Raw genomic sequence first — 6000 nt, forward strand, 5'->3', positions numbered from 1 at the left:
AACAATTTGTAACTCATCTTACATTGTACAGCACTTAACATCTTATAAATGTTTATACACTTTATCTCATGATTTCTCTTTCGAACTTGACAATGCAAATACTACTTTATTTTTTTGCCAATGAGAAAACTGAAGAACTAGCAGATAAAGTAACCTGCCCAGCATCACATGGTTATTAAGAGGTGGAGCAGGAATTAGGACCTACTAGACAGGCAAGTTTCATACTTTCCGACCCAGTGGTAGCTCCACAATAACATACTATTTCTCAAAGAGAACAAGGAACTGAGAGAATCACTGCTCAGTGAGGATGTTGTTAGGGTTGAAAGAGCACAGAGAAAAGGCAGAATTGCTCAACTTGTGCTTTGCTTACCTTCTCTTCAGTTTTTAAACTAAAACTGAGCACTGAGAACTGAAACTTGAGCCTGGTGAATAAGAGAGACTAAAATATCTTTGAGAGTGCAAGTCTTCAGGTCCAGATACAATCTACTCCATATTGCAAATCAGTAAGTGCAATCACAATTCTGACTCTTACCCTCTTGGAGAAAGAACTTGGAGCGAAATAATCATGGACTGGAGATGGAGCAGAGCTGTTTCAAGTTTTGTGGGCTAGAGGAATAGGGAAGCAATTTCAGAAACTATAGAATATAACGTTAATATTAACCTTTAGTCACACGTGAAAACAGATTATGAAAGCAAATGGTTTCTGAATACTTAGAAAAGCATATTATGATCACTAGAGGTGAGCCTGAATTCAAACAGAATAATGCCAAAGCAACTATATTTACATCTTTGAAAAATGTGATTATTAGCCTTTTTAGAAGGAGAAAATAATACCTCACAGTAATTGAGTTCTTTCTGCCAGACGCTGTTTTAAGCATTCTATATGTTTCCTCATTTAATCCTCACAACAATTCACTTTATAGTTGAGAAAACTGGCCTAGATACTAAAGTACTTGCCCAAGATCACATAATTAGCAAAACCAGAAAAAAATTAAGTGTATTCTGACTGAAACAATATTCAAGATGCTATTCCATGCTATTTTTGTAAATAAGTTGCTTAAGTATAAGTTAGATGTTAGTTTGCTGCTCTTTATCAACTTAAAGAAACCTTTAGGAGAGTGCCTTGGAACTCTGGCCTTGACCCTATATTATTTTTATTATAAAGACATGGAAAACATGTTTATAAAATCCTCAAATTGTACAGTCTGAGAGAAATAAACTAAAATCCAAGTGAACTATAACAATGACAAGTGTAAAGCTCTGCATTTCAAAAGTTAAATGTACAATATTGAAATGGAGAAATGCTGACTTAGAACCTGTTCATTAGAGGAGTTATCAACCCAAGAGTTTAACAGTAGCTGCTATTAATAATATGGGTGACTAAAAGAACTAACATAAACCCAAATCCCCAGGACACCGAGAACACATCAGCATCTATCAGTATACTGGTTGCTAATCAGGTTACATTACCACGGTTAACTTTTTTAAAGGCTGTATTGATTTTCAAAACAACAGAGTATATATCCAGATTAAGGTGAAGACAATGTCATGTGACAAATTACGCATAACAAAACGAATAAAATGACGGTCTTCAAACATCTGAAAAGGTGTTAAGAGAATAACTGTTTTTCCCCCTATTTTTAAACGGATGATTTATTTATTTCTTGCTCTGGGTGACAAAATATTCACTTATGAAGTGTTATCCCTACTTACACAGCCAAGAAGTTGTGTTGATGGACAACTTGCGGACACAGAGCAAACATAAGATTAAGGAATTCACAGAATAATTGGTTTATTCAGTATCACTGCAGAGGGCAGAAATAAAACGAAGACAAGAGCATTGTTTTTACCTTCCAGGGTGTTACTGAGGACTGCGCTACTATATGCACAATACACTGCTGGCTTATCACAAGGGCTCATAGTAATTAAGAGTAAAGAATAAATAATTAAGCTCCCACTTTACACTAAACTCTGCAGTTAAGATATACTTTATTAAACCCTTGCTATGACCACAGGGCAGCTATTTAACTGTTTTACAGAAAAGGAGCCAGAGTTTCAGAATAGTTGCTTGCCCATGACTACACAGCTAATAAGTGATGGAACTACAAGTCACATCAAAGTTCCTCTGACTCCAAAGACCATGTTCTTTACACTATTTCATGTCACCTCCAACAATTTGGAATATGTTTTCTCATCATACATGACTTGAGTAGTTTCAAAAAGCTGAACAAACTTCATAAAAACATTAGCAAAATATCTATGAATAATACTGCATGCAGGTTAAATACTTTAAATTACAAGATACTGTTGTGTTCAATAATAGTAATTTATTTTTGATGGCTGTCTTCCCACTAAATTTCCGAATAACAGCTGCTAATGTTAGCTAAATAACAGTACCTGTCTTATAATTACAATGATCAGTACTATCAATAACTACTGGTAAACTATGTCTTACTTTTATATTAAAGTATTTGTTAAAGTTTCAGCATGAACACAAATAGAAAAAACTAAGTGAGCTGTCTTAACTTTTGCCCACTCATTCCATCTGTTTTCCCTCTCTCTGTTTTGTTTTATGAACCTTGATTTGATCTGAGATATAGCATTAAAATATTAAGACTAAATATTTTTAAAACTCTAATACCTCTAATTTATTTTGTCTTTATGCTTCAATCACAAAACAAACAATAGTACATTTTACTAATTTATAAATCAATTAGATATGTTTGTTCCTAATAGCTATGAGTTGGCAAGCATTTTTATCTGAAACATCTCAAATACTCTTTTGGGGAATTATCTGTCATATATTTTATTCAAATGAGCATACAATCTGTCACTATTGTTGAATGGAGTAAAACAGTGGCATACTAAAGGAATCTTGAGTCCAACATGCCCTATTGTTACTACGGGGTAAAAACAAAGGCCCTGGAGGCTAGGGAACTTAACTGAGAGTTACTTCATGGTAACATCACAATTTGAGCTCTCTCTCAATCCTTCCCTACATTTACATTATCTCATTTCTTAGCAAAGCCTCTAAATATAAGAAGTTCAAAAGGAGCATTTTCACTCAACAAATGTGATGGATCAGATAGTAAAGAATCTGCCTGCAATGTGGGAGACCTGGGTTCGATCCCTGGGTTGGGAGGATCCCCTGGAGTAGGAAATGGCAACCCACTCCAGCATTCTTGCCTGGAGAATTCCATGGACAGAGGAGCCTGGTCCATAATGTCACAAAGAGTCAGACATGACCGAGCAACTAATACTATACTTTATCATTTGCTAGACTGTTATGAGAAACTCTAGGGTTGTTCAGCAGTGACCAAAACACACATGGCTACTGCTCTCCCTGGAGCCTGCTGTGTGATACGGGACACAAGCATTCAACAAATATTCATATTAATAGCAAAGCAATTACAAATTATGAAAGGTGATATGACAGAGTATCCTGAGAGGACCTAATTTCAACTGGGGTCACAGGCAAGGCACCTTTAAGGAAGCTAAAACCTGAAGGATAAGTGGGAGTCAGGGAAACAGAGAGAGAAGCAAAGAGGATTCCAGAAAGACAAATCCAGCTAGTAAATACTTCAAAAGCGAAGCTCATTATTTAGTGTAGCCAATGTCCTCTTGTACTCAGGAAAGGTAACAGTGAAGAGGTAAAACACTTTCTCTATTCAGAATAGCATATTTACCATGACTCTCTACTAGTAACAGGTTTTCCTGGTTTAATATAGTTTTGTGTGCTAGGAATGCTAATGAACGCAGATAATTTTTCTTTCTTCTGTTGATAAGTACTGTATTCTTTTAATATGTAAAAAAGCATGTGGCCTTTTTCAATGCAATACTTTACAGGTGTCCTGAAGTCAGTATCCATGTTCTACCTTGATACAGGCTAGATTTTGCTTAATAACCCTGATGTTGCTTTTATAGTGTATAAAAAATCCAAATAACTTTATTGCTAGTTTTTAAAAAATCATAGTTTCTAGCAATTCCTACATCTATTTATTTTCAAAAATGTAACTATTACCTTAGATTAATATAAATACTATTCCTCCTAAGAGCTCAGTTCATTAAATTGTTGCTGGTAAAATTCTGCTCATCTAAACCATAGGTATTTGCATCTCAGTCTTTCCCACCATCAGAGAGAACAAAGAGTGAGCACACCAAGTCCGCTCTCCCAGGCAGTGAAAAGTTTATCTGCTATTAAGCTTACAAACTTCCAGTCTACGAATTTATGTTGGGCTTGATGTATCTACATCACCTCTCTGTGCATCAGTGGTATCTGAGAAATCTGACTAGCTAACAGCCAGTGAGCTATTTCATACGTATGGTCACTATAAACTGACCACAGAAGTGGAGAAAACTTTTTTCTACACTGAAATTAAAATTAAAACATCTCCAGCATATTATCTCAAGTTTTTTCATTAATGAGACAACTGCTCCAAAGAGGCTCACATACAAGTTCAATTTGAATTACATAATCAGAGAGAGAGAGACTAAAAGTACTATCTGCACAGATTATGAATCACAAGCATGATTATTATTAAATCAAATTTAAAACTGTATTAGCCAATAATTTCCCAATATCAAGTTCTGTAATAGTTTCTTTTTAAAATGAGCAATAAACTTCAATATGGTAATATTTTCATCAACTTTAAATTTATTCTCTTTCCTCCTGTAGGAGATTTTTCCAATTCTTATATAACTTAAAAATGTAATGTCCGAAAACTTGATGTATTAAGCTTTTTGGGGGATATGGCAGTTTTTAGATGAAACACGACCTACTAAGAGATACTTCTATTCTAAACAGGTCACCTCATGAAACTGAAAGCTTATAAAATTTGTATATTTAAAAGACTCACTGCGATTCATCTCAAGATAATAAACAAGTCAACATTCTTAACTTAGGATGGAAAACTGGCTTGTCAGATATTCAAGTTCCTCTGATCAGGCCAACCACCATCTACAGGACCTACTGAAGCAAAACCTAACACGAAGGCTTCTGTGACACGTTTTACATACTTTTATTAAAACTTGTAACTTCTTTTTGGCTGAAATGTCCATGCTTATCTGAATCCAGATGCTAATAGGAAGGAGAAGCGGGTTCCTCTATTAAGTAAACCTGGCCTAGACCTCGGTCGGGGCAACGAATCCAAAGATATCCCCCACCTTCGCTGCATTCAAGCTGGTAAGTAAACTTGATCTAAGCAAAATCAGAGCCGCTAAAACTTGAAGAACTGAAGCAGTAAGTACAAAGTAGAAACAGTGTAAGAGTAATACGATAACCGTTTCTAGAGTACAAATTACGGTCTTTTAAAAGTTTTCATTTGCCTCCACAGCTCATTAAGGCTGTGTCGAACCAAGTTCAGGGTGTAACTTATCCTTCCTAATCAAAGATGACACTGATAGTCTTATTTCCTGTGGGGATGGGTGTGGTTGAAGAGACAGTTACGTCCAAGCCATCAATCTGTGTATGGAAAAGTGTGCAGCTCTCACACATGCCTTCGCTCGATTTATATTCGTGCCTGCTGCACACGGCAAGGCCTCTGCTTCTGACTGCGATGACTTCAAATAAAATCTCCAACAAGCAATCGCAATAGTCTGTGGTTATTTTACTGCTCAAAGAAACTGACGATCTCCTCAGTGTTTCATCTAAAGAAAAACCTCCCGCGGGTGAGACTGACTCGGAACAACGCGGCAACTTGCAAAACTAAACCAGAGTCAGGAAACTGAGGTGGGGGCTCACGTTCCCTAAGCACCAACGACTCACCCCTTTGAGACGGCTGCAAGGAAAAGCGGTGTAAAGAAAAGGGAAAGGTTCATCCCAAATTCGGCAGCGTGAGTGCCGCCCGTCTGGCGTCGGGAGTAGTTGGGGAGAGGGGATCCGGTAAGAGATGGAGACCGAGGGGCCGGGCGCGGTGGTCCCGGCGTACCGTGACTCCAAGTTGGCGCCGGCGCCCTCGCCGGAACTTGGCCCCCTCTGGCGGCCGCGCCGGCGCCCCCGCT

General features: G+C 37.3%; 1 protein-coding gene across 1 annotated transcript in view; it reads right to left on the reverse strand.

Moving 5' to 3' along the window:
* Window positions 1-6000, reverse strand: part of PRKD3 (protein kinase D3) — an 84655-nt gene that overhangs the window by 77882 nt on the left and 773 nt on the right. The gene's annotated exons all lie outside the window — the stretch shown is intronic.

This window comes from Oryx dammah, unplaced genomic scaffold, assembly GCF_014754425.2.
Source record: "Oryx dammah isolate SB20612 unplaced genomic scaffold, SCBI_Odam_1.1 HiC_scaffold_25, whole genome shotgun sequence".
Lineage (NCBI taxonomy): Eukaryota > Metazoa > Chordata > Mammalia > Artiodactyla > Bovidae > Oryx > Oryx dammah.